The sequence below is a fragment of the Mya arenaria genome, chromosome 7, assembly GCF_026914265.1.
Source record: "Mya arenaria isolate MELC-2E11 chromosome 7, ASM2691426v1".
In the NCBI taxonomy this organism is placed as follows: domain Eukaryota; kingdom Metazoa; phylum Mollusca; class Bivalvia; order Myida; family Myidae; genus Mya; species Mya arenaria.
In genome coordinates this window covers 39,025,306-39,033,241 of record NC_069128.1, presented here as the reverse complement: position 1 = coordinate 39,033,241, position 7,936 = coordinate 39,025,306, and positions in this window count along the sequence as shown.

The window sequence follows — 7,936 nt, the reverse complement described above, 5'->3', positions numbered from 1 at the left end:
TTATTCCGGATTTCACCGCCAATACACCCGCATTGGCATTCTACAGCCTGGGATAGTGCCCGGAGCAGTTTACGCGCAGCATTGCGACCGAGCACCGCATTGCACCCTGTCTGTCCGCCCCCGCTACCCCACCCTCCATCTTTTTTTATTCCGGATTTCACCGCCAATACACCCGCATTGGCATTCTACAGCACTGGGATAGTGCCCGAGCAGTTTACGCGCAGCATATTGCGACAAGCACGCATTGCACCCTGGTCTGCCCCCCCCGCTAACCCACCCTCCTCATTTTTTTATTCCGATTTCACCGCCAATACACCCGCATTGGCATTCTACAGCACTGGATAGTGCCCGGAGCAGTTTAGCGCAGCATTGCGACGAGCCGCATTGCACCCTGGTCTGCCGCCCCCGCTACCCCACCCTCCATTTTTTTTATTCCGGATTTCACGCCATACACCCGCATTGGCATTCTACAGCACTGGGATAGTGCCGGAGCAGTTTACGCGCAGCATTCGACCGAGCACGCGCATTGCACCCTGGTCTGCCGCCCCCGCTTACCCACCCTCATTTTTTTATTCCGATTTCACCGCCAATACACCCGCATTGGCATTCTACAGCACTTGGGATAGTGCCCGGAGCAGTTTACGCGCAGCATTGCGACCGAGCACCGCATTGCACCCTGGTCTGCCGCCCCCGCTTACCCCACCCTCCATTTTTTTTATTCCGGATTTCACCGCCAATACACCCGCATTGGCATTCTACAGCACTGGGATAGTGCCCGGAGCAGTTTACGCGCAGCATTGCGACCGAGCAGCGCATTGCACCCTGGTCTGCCGCCCCCGCTTACCCACCCTCCATTTTTTTATTCCGGATTTCACCGCCATACACCCGAATTGGCATTCTACAGCACTGGGATAGTGCCCGGAGCAGTTTACGCGCAGCATTCGACCGAGCACCGCATTGCACCCTGGTCTGCCGCCCCGCTACCCCACCCTCCATTTTTTTATTTCCGGATTTCACGCAATACACCCGCATGGCATTCTACAGCACTGGGATAGTGCCGGAGCAGTTTTACGCGCAGCATTCGACCAAGCACGCATTGCACCCTGGTCTGCCGCCCCCGCTACCCACCCTCTATTTTTTTATTCCGGATTTCACCGCCAATACACCCGCATTGGCATTCTACGACATGGGATAGTGCCCGGAGCAGTTTACGCGCAGCATTTCGACCGAGCAGCGCATTGCACCGGTCTGCCGCCCCCGCTACCCCACCCTCCATTTTTTTTATTCCGGATTTCACCGCCAATACACCCGCATTGGCATTCACAGCACTGGATAGTGCCCGGAGCAGTTTACGGCAGCATTGCGACCGAGCACCGCATTGCACCCTGGTCTGCCGCCCCCGCTCACCCCACCCTTCATTTTTTTTATCCGGATTTCACCGCCAATACACCCGCATTGGCATTCTACAGCACTGGATAGGGCCCGGAGCATTTACGCGCAGCATTGCGACCGAGCACCGCATTGCACCCTGTCTGCCGCCCCGCTACCCCACCTTCCATTTTTTTATTCCGATTTCACCGCCAATACACCCGCATTGGCATTCTACAGCACTGGGATAGTGCCCGGAGCAGTTTACGCGCAGCATTCGACCGAGCACCGCATTGCACCCTGTCTGCCGCCCCCCTACCCCACCCTCCATTTTTTTTATTCCGGATTTCACCGCCAATACACCCATTGGCATTCTACAGCACTGGATAGTGCCCGGAGCAGTTTACGCGCAGCATTGCGACACAGCACGCATTGCACCCTGGTCTGCCGCCCCCGCTTACCCCACCCTCCATTTTTTTATTCCGGATTTCACCGCCAATACACCCGCTTGGCATTCTACAGCACTGGGGAAGTGCCCGGAGCAGTTTACGCGCAGCATTCGACCGAGCACCGCATTGCACCCTGGTCTGCCGCCCCCGCTACCCCATCCATATTTTTTTTATTCCGGATTTCACCGCCAATACACCCGCATTGGCATTCTACAGCACTGGGATAGTGCCCGGAGCAGTTTACGCGCAGCATTCGACCGCACGCAGCACCGCTTGCACCCTGGTCTGCCGCCCCCGCTACCCCACCCTCCATTTTTTTTATTCCGGATTTCACCGCCAATAACCCGCATTGGCATTCTACAGCACTGGGATAGTGCCCGGAGCAGTTTACGCGCAGCATTCGACCGAGCACGCATTGCACCCTGGTCTGCGCCCCCGCTACCCCACCCTCTCTTTTTTATTCCGGATTTCACCGCCAATACACCCGCATTGGCATTCTACAGCACTGGGATAGTGCCCGGAGCAGTTTACGCGCAGCATTCGACCGAGCAGCGCATTGCACCCTGGTCTGCCGCCCCGCTTACCCCCCTCCATTTTTTTATTCCGGATTTCACCGCCAATACACCCGCATTGGCATTCTACAGCACTGGGATATGCCCGAGCAGTTTACGCGCAGCATTCGACCGAGCACCGCATTGCACCCTGGTCTGCCGCCCCGCTACCCCACCCTTCTTTTTTTATTCCGGATTTCACCGCCAATACACCCGCATTGGCATTCTACAGCACTGGGATAGTGCCCGGAGCAGTTTACGCGCAGCATTCGACCGAGACAGCGCATTGCACCCTGGTCTGCCGCCCCCGCTACCCCCCCTCATTTTTTTATTCCGGATTTCACCGCCAATACACCGCATTGGCATTCTACAGCACTGGGATAGTGCCCGGAGCAGTTTACGCGCAGCATTGCACGAGCACCGCATTCACCCTGGTCTGCCGCCCCGCTACCCCACCCTCCATTTTTTTATTCCGGATTTCACCGCCAATACACCCGCATTGGCATTCTACAGCACTGGGATAGTGCCCGGAGCAGTTTACCGCGCATCATTGAACCGAGCACCGCATTGCACCCTGGTCTGCCGCCCCCGCTCACCCACCCTCCATTTTTTTATTCCGGATTTCACCGCCAATACACCCGCATTGGCATTCTACAGCACTGGGATAGTGCCCGGAGCAGTTTACGCGCAGCATTTCGACCGAGCAGCGCATTGCACCCTGGTCTGCCGCCCCCGCTACCCATCCATTTTTTTTTATTCCGGATTTCACCGCCAATACACCCGCATTGGCATTCTACAGCACTGGGATAGTGCCCGGAGCAGTTTACGCGCAGCATTTCGACCGAGCACCGCATTGCACCCTGGTCTGCCGCCCCCGCTCACCCCACCCTCCATTTTTTTTATTCCGGATTTCACCGCCAATACACCCGCATTGGCATTCTACAGCACTGGGATAGTGCCCGGAGCAGTTTACGCGGCATCGACCGAGCAGCCGCATTGCACCCTGGTCTGCCGCCCCCGCTACCCCACCCTCCATTTTTTTTATTCCGGATTTCACCGCCAATACACCCGCATTGGCATTCTACAGCACTGGATAGTGCCCGGAGCAGTTTACGCGCACATTGACCGAGCACGGCATTGCCCCCTGGTCTGCCGCCCCCGCTACCCACCCTCAATTTTTTATTCCGGATTTCACCGCCAATACACCCGCATTGGCATTCTACAGCACTTGGGATAGTGCCCGGAGCAGTTTACGCGCAGCATTGCGACCGACAACCGCATTGCACCCTGGTCTGCCGCCCCCGCTACCCCCCCCTCCTTTTTTTATTCCGGATTTCACCGCAATACACCCGCATTGGCATTCTACAGCACTGGGATAGTGCCCGGAGCAGTTTACGCGCAGCATTGCGACCGAGCACCGCATTGCACCCTGGTCTGCCGCCCCCCCATACCCCACCCTCCAATTTTTTTATTCCGGATTTCACCGCCAATACACCCGCATTGGCATTCTACAGCACTGGGGATAGTCCCGGGCAGTTTACGCGCAGCATTGCGACCGAGCACCGCATTGCACCCTGGTCTGCCGCCCCCGCTTACCACCCTCCATTTTTTTTTCCGGATTTCACCGCCAATACACCCGCATTGGCATTCTCCAGCACTGGATAGTGCCCGGAGCAGTTTACGCGCAGCATGCGACCGAGCACGCATTGCACCCTGGTCTGCCGCCCCCGCTACCCCACCCTCCATTTTTTTTATTCCGGATTTCACCGCCAATACACCCGCATTGGCATTCTACAGCACTTGGGATAGTGCCCGGAGCAGTTTACGCGCAGCATTCGACCGAGCAGCAGATTGCACCCTGGTCTGCCGCCCCCGCTTACCCACCCCCCATTTTTTTTATTCCGGATTTCACGCCAATACACCCCATTGGCATTCTACAGCACTGGGATAGTGCCGGAGCAGTTTAGGCGCAGCATTCGACCGAGCACCGCATTGCACCCTGGTCTGCCGCCCCCGCTCCCACCCTCCATTTTTTTATTCCGGATTTCACCGCCAATACACCCGCATTGGCATTCTACAGCACTGGGATAGTGCCCGGAGCAGTTTACGCGCAGCATTCGACCTGAGCCGAGCACGCATTGCACCCTGGTCTGCCGCCCCCGCTACCCCACCCTCCATCTTTTTTTATTCCGGATTTCACCGCCAATACACCCGCATGGCATTCTACAGCACTGGATAGTGCCCGGAGCAGTTTACGCGCAGCATTGCGACCAAGCACCGCATTGCACCCTGGTCTGCCGCCCCCGCTACCCCACCCTCATCTTTTTTTATTCCGGATTTCACACCGCCAATACACCCGCTTGGCATTCTACAGCACTGTGGGATAGTGCCCGGAGCAGTTTACGCGCAGCATTGCGACCGAGCACCGCATTGCACCCTGGTCTGCCGCCCGCTACCCCACCTCCATTTTTTTTATTCCGGATTTCACCGCAATACACCCGCATTGGCATTCTACAGCACTGGGATAGTGCCCGGAGCAGTTTACGCGCAGCATTTCGACCGAGCACCGCATTGCACCCTGGTCTGCCGCCCCCGCTACCACCCCCATCTTTTTTATTCCGGATTTCACCGCCAATACACCCGCATTGGCATTCTACAGCATGGATAGTGCCCGGAGCATTTACGCGCAGCATTGCGACCGAGCACCGCATTGCCCGGTCTGCCGCCCCCGCTACCCCACCCTCCATTTTTTTTTTATTCCGGATTTCACCGCCAATACACCGCATTGGCATTCTACAGCACTGGATAGTGCCCGGAGCAGTTTACGCGCAGCATTCGACCGAGCACCGCATTGCACCCTGGTCTGCCGCCCCCGCTACCCAACCCTCATTTTTTTTTATTCCGGATTTCACCGCAATACACCCGCATTGGCATTCTACAGCACTTGGATAGTGCCCGGAGCAGTTTACGCGCAGCATTGCGACCGAGCACCGCATTTCACCCTGGTCTGCCGCCCCCGCTCACCCCACCCTCCATTTTTTTATTCCGGATTTCACCGCCAATACACCCGAATTGGATGCCTGGTACAGCAGACGTCCACACGAGCCAATTCTACCCGGTCGCATTGGCATTAAGGTTATCACACTTTGTTGGGATAGTGCCCTGAGCGTTACCGCGCAGACATTGCGACCGTAGCACAGAGCCGGCATTTGCACCCTGGTCTGGCCGCCCCCGCTTACCCCACCCTCTCATCTTTTTTTATTCCGGATTTCACCGCCAATACACCCGCATTGGCATTCTACAGCACTTGGGATGAAGTGCCCGGAGCAGTTTACGCGCAGCATTGCGACCGAGCACGCGCATTGCACCCTGGTCTGCCGCCCCCGCTTACCCCACCCTCCATCTTTTTTTATTCCGGATTTCACCGCCAATACACCCGCATTGGCATTCTACAGCACTTGGGATAGTGCCCGGAGCAGTTTACGCGCAGCATTGCGACCGAGCACGCGCATTGCACCCTGGTCTGCCGCCCCGCTTACCCCACCCTCAATTTTTTTTATTCCGGATTTCACCGCCAATACACCCGCATTGGCATTCTACAGCACTTGGGATAGTGCCCGGAGCAGTTTACGCGCAGCATTGCGACCGAGCACCGCATTGCACCCTGGTCTGCCGCCCCCGCTTACCCCCCCCTCCATTTTTTTATTCCGGATTACCACCCGCCAATACACCCGCATTGGCATTCTACAGCACTGGGATAGTGCCCGGAGCAGTTTACGCGCAGCATTGCGACCGAGCACGCATTGCACCCTGGTCTGCCGCCCCCGCTTACCCCACTCCATTTTTTTAATTCCGATTTCACCGCCAATACACCCGCATTGGCATTCTACAGCACTGGGATAGTGCCCGGAGCAGTTTACGCGCAGCATTGCGACCGAGCCGCATTGCACCCTGGTCTGCCGCCCCCGCTACCCCACCCTCCATCTTTTTTTTATTCCGGATTTCACCGCCAATACACCCGCATTGGAATTCTACAGCACTTGGGATATGTCCCCGGAGCAGTTTACGCGCGCAGGCATTGCGACGCGGAAGCAGTGCAATCTCGGTCTATTGACACCCTTGTCTTTGCCACCAGGGGACCCGCATTCCCCTACCCTGCGCCTTATCTTTTTTTTTCCGGATTTCACCGCCAATACACCCGCATTGGCATTCTCACAGCACTGGGGATAGTGCCCGGAGCAGTTTACGCGCACATTTGCGACCGAGCAGCGGCATTGCACCCTGGTCTGCGCCCCCGCTACCCCACCCTCCATCTTTTTTTATTCCGGATTTCACCGCCAATACACCCATTGGCATTCTACAGCACTTGGGATAGTGCCCGGACAGTTTACGCGCAGCATGCGACCGAGCACCGCATTGCACCCTGGTCTGCCGCCCCCGCTACCCCACCCTCTCATTTTTTTTATTCCGGATTTCACCGCCATTACACCCGCATTGGCATTCTACAGCACTTGGATAGTGCCCGGAGCAGTTTACGCGCAGCATTCGACGGAGCACCGCATTGCACCCTGGTCTGCCGCCCCCGCTTACCCACCCTCCATTTTTTTATTCCGGATTTCACCGCCAATACACCCGCATTCGCAATCTACAGCACTTGGGATAGTGCCCGGAGCAGTTTACGCGCGCATTGCGAGAGCACCGCAGCGCATTGCACCCTGGTCTGCGCCCGCCTTACCCACCCTCCATCTTTTTTTATTCCGGTTTCACCGCCAATACACCGCATTGGCATTCTACAGCACTTGGGATAGTGCCGGAGCAGTTTACGCGCAGTCATTGCGACCGAGCCCGCATTGCACCCTGGCTGCCGCCCCCGCTTACCCCACCCTCCATTTTTTTTATTCCGGATTTCACCGCCAATACACCCGCATTGGCATTCTACAGCACTTGGGATAGTGCCCGGCGACAGTTTACGCGCACATTTCGACCAGGCAGCGCATTGCACCCTGTCTGCCGCCCCGCCTTACCCACCCTCCATCTTTTTATTCGGATTTCACCGCCAATACACCCGCATTGGCATTCTACAGCACTTGGGATAGTGCCCGGAGCAGTTTACGCGCAGCATTGCGACCGAGCACGCATTGCACCCTGGTCTGCCGCCCCCGCTTACCACACATCCATTTTTTTTATTCCGGATTTCACCGCCAATACACCCGCATTGGCATTCTACAGCACTTGGGATAGTGCCCGGAGCAGTTTACGCGCAGCATTGCGACCAGCAGCACGCGCATTGCACCCTGGTCTGCCGCCCCCGCTTACCCCACCCTTCCTCTTTTTTTATTCCGGATTTCACCGCCAATAACCCGCATTGGCATTCTACAGCACTTGGGATAGTGCCCGGAGCAGTTTACGCGCAGCATTGCGACCGAGCACCGCATTGCACCCTGGTCTGCCGCCCCCGCTTACCCCACCCTCCATCTTTTTTATTTCGGATTTCACCGCCAATACACCCGCATTGGCATTCTACAGCACTTGGGATGTGGGTCCCGGAGCAGTTTACGCGCGCAGCAT